The following is a 7,520-nucleotide window of genomic DNA, read 5'->3' on the forward strand; positions in this document are numbered from 1 at the left end:
AAACCTCTCTCTTAAACCCCGTGGCACTCTGCCACTGAAAATAAGTTTGTGCTGCTGCTAAGTTCTGCTCCTGTGGGCTTTGCCTTGGACTGTTTTCAGCTGTATCCACTGCTGCAGCCACCTCCCTTAGCTTCCTTGGGGGCTGCCTTGGGAGCTGTATTCTGGGCACATACCACTCTGCCCTCTGTAACTTCCCCATAGCATAAGGTGCACCATAGGTTTTGTTTTTTCTTTCTTAGTTTGATAAGTCATAGTTTGTTAAGATTGTAAAGCTTGTAAGTCTCACCTGCCTTGCTATAGTTCGTTGTTTTGTTGCTCCATATAAGCTGCTTGTCATTTTATATAAGTTTGATTAAGTTAGAGGATAGATAAGGTTTTTGCTGCCTTTTTGCTGTTAGTTTCTGTGTCTTTTGCTAGTTGCTTTTCAAATGCTTTTTTGGCCTTCCTAATTATACTTGATGATGGGTGGTAGCATTGTTGTCAATAGTCTGTATTCTTTTGAATGCTCTCCCTTCATCCTTCCAGGCTGGAGCTCCTCTTTAGCTAACATCTGAAAGTGTGTGTGCAGTTCTTGGGATGTTTTTTCCCCTTTTGCCCCAGCCTGTTGTTGGAAACTGTATTTATGTGTAAGGTTTGAAAATAAATAAAATACATATTGAAATATAAACTTGTATTATGATGGCTTCTCATGTCTTCAGTCTTGCCATGCTATTTAAATAGTTGGCTTTATTTTTGCAGAATGGAACCAGTTTTGGATAAAGCAACAATGATAAGACCATCCTATATTGCTAGTATTGAGCTATCTCCAAGAAAGTGGCCAGTAAATGTTGAGGACCTTAAAGCAGACCTCTCAGATGAATTTTCCCTGGTTTCTTCAAACTTGGATATAAGCCAGGTGAGAATGTTAAACAGTCTACTTTGTTAATTTAAAAAATGAAATTACTTAAATTGTGAAGCATTTATATATCCTGTTGCTTTTAATGATAAAGCAACAAACATATCCATACTTCTGTATAAATAAAAGGGAAACATTTTAAATTAGATGCTATAGTAATGAATTCCTGTATTTGTGCCTTGATAGTCCTGTCATTGTCTAGTTTGTTTTGTATTAATCAAAAAAAGATTCTCTAATTATAAGAGGCTAAATTCTGACATCAGAGGCAGAGAAATTCAGAGACATTATTTGTTCACGTATATTGACTGGCCTACTTGTTTTCATCTTATTTTGAAGTTAATCTTTTTGCTGGGTACTTTTGATACCAACACAAAAAGTGATGATTATAAACAATAACTTGCAGGAAATGTTGGTAAAATCTATAGTTTCCTCCTGTCCTGCCCTAGTAATGCAGAAATTAATTACTAGATACAAAGGATAATATGGGGTATGCAGGTGGCTCTTATTTTCAATTACTGCTTGGCCTAAACTGCATAGAATATTTTTGTATATCGCAAGAAGTCATTTTAAATATTTTATAAGATTAAGGCGAATTTCTAGAAGGACCAAGTACTTGCAGCAATAAATGAATGAATTACGGTGGGGGGAAGTGACCTGAAATAACTAATATTTAATATCTTACCATGCTAATTGTCAAACTAGACATTCAGACTAAGTAGCAATGCTATTAATTGAAGGTAATTTTTTTTATTTTTATTTTAAGAGGAACAGTTTGGATTCCAAGGAACATATACAAGTTTGCCTTCGTATTAGGCCTTTCACAGCAAGTGAAAAAGAAAATGAATCTCAGGTGTGGCTCTTTCTACATAAGACTCAATGTTCTTTTTTACAAAAATTTTTTAGCTAAGATGCAAATGTACAATTTTTCTCCTGAGCTTAAAAATCCAATTTTTTTCCTTTTACAGGACTGTGTTTCTATTCAAGACTCAACTAGCATTATATTGAAAGGCCCTAAGAATTCAATGATCTGTCAGCTGAGTGAAAAAAATGTAGGGCAGATGGTGCAGAAATTCACTTTTTCACGAGTAAGCACATGATACTTGAGACAAACTTCATTTTATAATGTGGAAACTTGTTGACTCTTGCCCTAAACGAGTGGTTTTTTTTTTTAAATTCTTTTAAAACTGGGAACATTTTATATACATTTAACTGATGAAAAGTGCCTAGATGTAAACTGCTCTTTCTTCCCCACCCCCTAAATGGTCCTTTTAAAACAACTGAAAATTGCCTCTTGCTAATGCTTAGGTATTTGGACCTGAAACAACTCAGGAAGAGTTCTTTGACGGTACTGTGAAACAACCAGTACAAGACTTCTTGGAGGGACACAATCGTCTTATTTTCACTTATGGTGTGACAAATGCTGGAAAAACCTACACTTTCCAAGGTACTATTAACATTTTCTTGAACCATGAAATTACAAAAATCTGTGTGTGCAGGCTTCTGAATTAGGCAAATATTATTCAAGTGCCAGAGGTGTGGTGTGTTTTATTTATTTATTTAATTTTTGGCCTGTATCCCATTACACATTTATTTGGACTTTGCAACTCTCCCTGAACATACAATAAAACAACTAAAAACTGGTAATACCAACAAAAACACCTCTTTGTAATGGAGAAGCACATGTGTATATAATTCAAAATATAAACAGACTATACACAAGTTAAACTGTGAGTGGTGTACCTCCTCATAAGGTCAAGTAGCAACTATCAATCTGCTGAAAGTGAACGTTGGCTTCAAATAGAGTAGAAGCAATTGATCATAATGGGCAGAAAACAGATGTGTTCTGAAATTTGTTTGCACTTAAATGATTAAGCTTTTTCTTTCTAAAAGAAACCTATTTAAAAATCTGAATTTAATACAAAATATGTAAAGGCCCAAATTTATTATCTCTTAATACATTTTAAATAAAAAAAAAAATGCTGAATCCATGAGACTATCAAAAAGTTTTGAATTAAAGGCTGCTTTTCTATATAAAAAAGATTTTTCTCTTTTCTCCCTCTTTCCCTCCCTCCTCCCCCCTCAATTCTAACTTTTGAGGTGAATTTTTGTAAATCTGGCTCAATAGGGCATAGGTGCTGGAACTAGGGTCGTTTGGAGGTGCTGCTGCACTCCGGCTTGAAGTGATTTCCGTCATACATGGTTTGCAGTTTGGTTCAGCACCCCTGCAGTAGGCACGTTCTGTATCAGTGACTTGATCCTGTGAGGTCTCAGGTGCAAGAGACTGGTAAAGTGATCACAAGCATTGGGACCTGGCCTCTGACTCCAAGAGACACCATCATCTATCTCATAAGGATCATCCACTGAGCCCACCTGGGTGGTCTTACTCCTATTTTAAAGTATCTCCTTACCTGAGCTCTGATTGGCTCATTTGAATCTGAATATTTATGATTCCAACCCAACATGGAAACTTACTCTCCAGCTCAGGGTAAACATTGATCTGCCATACCAGCCCATGGTTCTGGGCACTTCAAGAAATGTCCTTGCTCTGTCTCTTTGCATGTACTCTCAGACGGATACAAACAAACAGAAATCCATTAATTTCTCAAATGCCTGCCTCAGTTTCTAAAGAAATAAAATGCTGCAGTGCTAAAGTGGGTTATGCCAGCTGAAGTCATGGATTGTTTTTGTTTTTGTTTTGTTTTTTTCCCTGGGGATGGGGTGGTGCAGGGAGTAATGTAACAAGGGAGAATGAACAGTGTGTGCAACCGGAAAGGAGCAACACTAGTGTCAAAAACAGTTTTTTGTGGGAATAAGGGACACGTTTCTTCTGTGTGCAGCCTATTGTGTTGATTTCCGCACCCAGGGACTGGAGGAGGAAAAACTGCCATGGCTGCCGTTCGTAAAAAAAAAAAAAAAAAAAAAAAAAGACCGTTTTCAGATTATTCTCAAGAAATTCCTGTACCACTGGGTTAAAAAAGGAACGTGTGCCAAATGTAAATAGTGCAGCAAAGAGATACAAAGCATGATTGTCAGAATGAAACAACATTATGAAAATGCTCCTCAGAAGGCAATGACTGAAGATGACAATGTAGACCAGGGGTCTCAAACTCAAATGACCCCGAGGGCCGCATGAGGACTAGTGCATTGGCCCGAGGGCCGCATCACTGACACGCCCCCTTGCTGCCCCTGGCCCCACCCCCAATCCACCCCTTCCATGAGGCCCCGCCCCTGCCCTGTCTCTTCTCCACCTCCTCCCCTAAGCGCGCGGCTCCCCGCTCCTCCCCCCTCCCTTCTGGAAAGTGCTAAGCGCCACCAACAGCTGTTTGGTGGCTTGGCGGCGGGGCACTTAGGCGGCGGGTCCCGGAACAGAAGGGGCCCCCCACCGCCGAAGACCGGGCTGCGCTTCGGCGGCGGCGGGTCCCTCTTTTCCCCACCCCGGCCCCGGCCGGTCTCGCTTCCCTTCCCCACCCCCGGCCCGGCGGGGCGCGCTTCCCGTCGCCCCCCCCCCCCCCCGGGCCGGCCCGGCCCCGGCAGGTCGCGCGTCCCTCCCCCAGCCCGGCCCGGCCCCGGCGGGTCTCGCTTCCCTCCCCCGGCCCGGCCCCGGCGGGTCTCGCGTGCCGTCCCCCCCCCCCGGCCCGGCCCGGCGGGTCTCGCTTCCCGTCCCCCCCCCCCACGGCCCGGCCCCGGCGGGTCCCGCTTCCCACCCAGGCCCCGGCCCGGCCCCCGCGGCGGCTCCCGCTTCCCCCCCACCCCCTGCCCCGAGCGCGGCTCCGGCGCGGCCTGAGCTCGTCCCGCTCAGAGCCGCGTGGTGAGGGGGCGGGGCTCTGAGCTCCACGCCGAGCGCAGCGCTCAGCCCAGAGCTCCCCGCCCCGCCCCCTCCCCACGCGGCTCGGATCGGGGCGGGGCTCAGGCGCTCGGACGGAGACTCGGCGCTCTATGCGCCGAGGCTCCAGGAGAGGGGGCGGGGGCGGGAGCCTCCGCTTTTCTCTAGGGGGTCCCTGCGGAGCCCGGGGCCCGGGGCAAATAGCCCCCGTTGCCCCCCCCACAGGGCAGACCTGGGGAGCTCCGCGGGCCGCAGGGAAGAGCTCCGCGGGCCGCAGGTAAGAGCTCCGGCCCGCGGGGCCGCATGTTTGAGACCCCTGATTTAGATAATCCTTATTTTGCTATAAAATTGGGTTTAAAATAAATTGTGATAGAAACAGCTTTGAGGAGGAATCTTTCACTTACAAGCTTAATAAAACAATAACTCAGTGCCTTGTAGTACTCAGTGAGTGAGAGTAACTTTTTTTTTTCTTGATCATTTTTGTTTCAGGGTTCAGTTTATTCATAAGGGGTTATGAACATCCATTATCTGTAATGACTACAACTTCAGAGTCATCTACTGGTACCACCAGTAGTGCTGCAACTAAAAATACGAGACAGTAACTACCTGTATTTATTTATCTTTAACCAAAAAAATTTCTTCAAGTAAAACCATGGATGAGTTCATAATCAAGACCAGCAAATTCCAGCAATATTCCATAGATGAAAAGATTGCTTAATTCATGTCTTGAACAAGATGAAAGGGAGAATTTCTTGTATACAACTATTTCATTGACATGGTTCAGTCATTACGACCAGGCTACACTCCACCCAGAAAACCAGACATCTCTAAAAGGTTGCTGGATACAGTGTATGAGAAGGAAATCTGAACAGTGTGCAGAAAACATTGATGGAATTTTTAGTTAATCTGAGTCTTGATGGGTATAGCAATGTACACAATGATCCAGTAATATGTGATTGTGTGACGACAAGATGGGTTGTCCATCTTACAGAAATGATTAATACATCAGGAAATGCCCATATAGCAGAATACTTAGAAGTAGCAGTAAAAGCTATAACAAAAACAGAAAATCAAGTGTGTAGCTTGGTTGCAGATAATGCTGCAAATGTAAGAAAGATGAGGAAAAAAAATCCAGGAGACAAATCTAGGAAGAGACAATGAAGGGAACCTGAAATGTATTATATGAGTGCAGTGCTTATTTGATGGGGTGGTTTTCTTTGCCAAAGACTTCAGTACTACTTGGGAATAAAGGAAAATGTTTGAAACTGCACAATACTTCCATAACAATCACTTTGCTTCAGCTTCTCTGACCAGAGAAGGAGAATCAAAACTAATTTTTTCCCTAGACTGTATGATGGAATTCAGTGGCTGACTGTTTTGAGCAGCATATTAAGAACTGGCTTATTCTGACTACTACTTAGTTCCATCAATTTGTGAAGAAAATCATGACAATCAGTCAACATCAGACTAAAGAGAATTGTGGAAGATGGGTTTCAGTATATTTCCTTAGCTTTTGGGCAAAACTGCAGAAAGACGACTGCTATATCACCGATGCAGTCAAAATTTGGAAGGAAACTAAAGGAGACACTGAAGAAAGGAAATTGCAGGCAGTAAAGAAGCAGATGTATCAAGCACTTGCTCTACCTCATTTTCTTGCTAATAGTCTCAACCCAGTATACTGGGGCAGAAGCCTAACTGCTGAAGAAGATGCTGTTGCTATGACATGGGTATCTAATAATCACCCGTCGGTCATCCCAACCATAACAAATTTCAGGACTGGAGGTGAACCATTCAAGCAGTACATGCTTGCAAGTCACACCACTGAATTGAAGGAAGTCCTAGCTAAACTCCTGAAACCAGCATTTTAATTGCTAATCCAGCTTTTGAAAACAGTAGCCTCTTCTGCAGGCACAGGGAATATGTTCATTATTTGGACTAATTTCATTCAAAGTTGAGATATTGATGGGGAGTTGAAATTTGAAAAATTTCCCAGGCTGACCTGACGCTTAGTTAATTCACTAACTACAGTTAATCTCTCTACTGATAAATCTTCAATACATCATTTAGTCATATTGTGGAACATGTCTCGATAAGAGAAGTTTGTATGTAAAACATTTCAGGTTTTGTTTAATAAAAATTTATATGCTGTTTTGTTTGATTAGAATGGCAAATAGAATTTAATTAATGTGGCTTGACACAAATGAGTTAAAACATTATTTACACCTCTACCTTGATATAACGCTGTCCTTGGGGGCCAAAAAATCTTACTGTGTTATAGGTGAAACCAAACTTGCTTTGATCCACCGGAGCATGCAGCCCCGTCCCCCCTGGAGCACTGCTTTACCACATTATATCTGAATTTGTGTTATATCGGGTCGTGTTATATCAAGGTAGAGGTTGTTATTAGGTAAATAATCAATATATCATTCACTATTTTCTAACATATTAAAATGTACAATTAAGTAATTATAAAGCCTAATATTTTCAAATTCTTAATAAATGTGTATATAGTTTACCAGCCTAGGTAGCAAAAAGAAGTACCAAATCTCATGTAAAGGCGCAATTTACTTGTGAATCAACATGTGCACCAATAAGAGTGCACTTCTTTTTTTAGAAAATACCTGAAGTACAAATGGAAAAGCTGATTACAATTGATTATTTAAATTGACACTTTCCACTTGATTTAAATTACCTCTCAATTTAAATCAATCTATGCTGCTCCAATAGTGCAATATTTTTGTACTGTTAACAGTCATAATCATTGCAGACCAGCAGATGTCATTCTTTCTTTAGTTCCAGAAA

General features: G+C 41.9%; 1 long non-coding RNA gene across 1 annotated transcript; it reads left to right on the forward strand.

The window, feature by feature from the left end:
• The first annotated feature begins 815 nt into the window (after nt 1-815).
• LOC123356730 lies at nt 816-1,892 on the forward strand. The gene is made up of 3 exons (XR_006575437.1): nt 816-895; nt 1,659-1,745; nt 1,861-1,892. It is a non-coding gene; the product is annotated as an uncharacterized LOC123356730 (long non-coding RNA).
• The last annotated feature ends 5,628 nt before the right edge of the window (nt 1,893-7,520 follow it).

Source organism: Mauremys mutica, chromosome 26, assembly GCF_020497125.1.
Source record: "Mauremys mutica isolate MM-2020 ecotype Southern chromosome 26, ASM2049712v1, whole genome shotgun sequence".
Classification (NCBI taxonomy): domain Eukaryota; kingdom Metazoa; phylum Chordata; order Testudines; family Geoemydidae; genus Mauremys; species Mauremys mutica.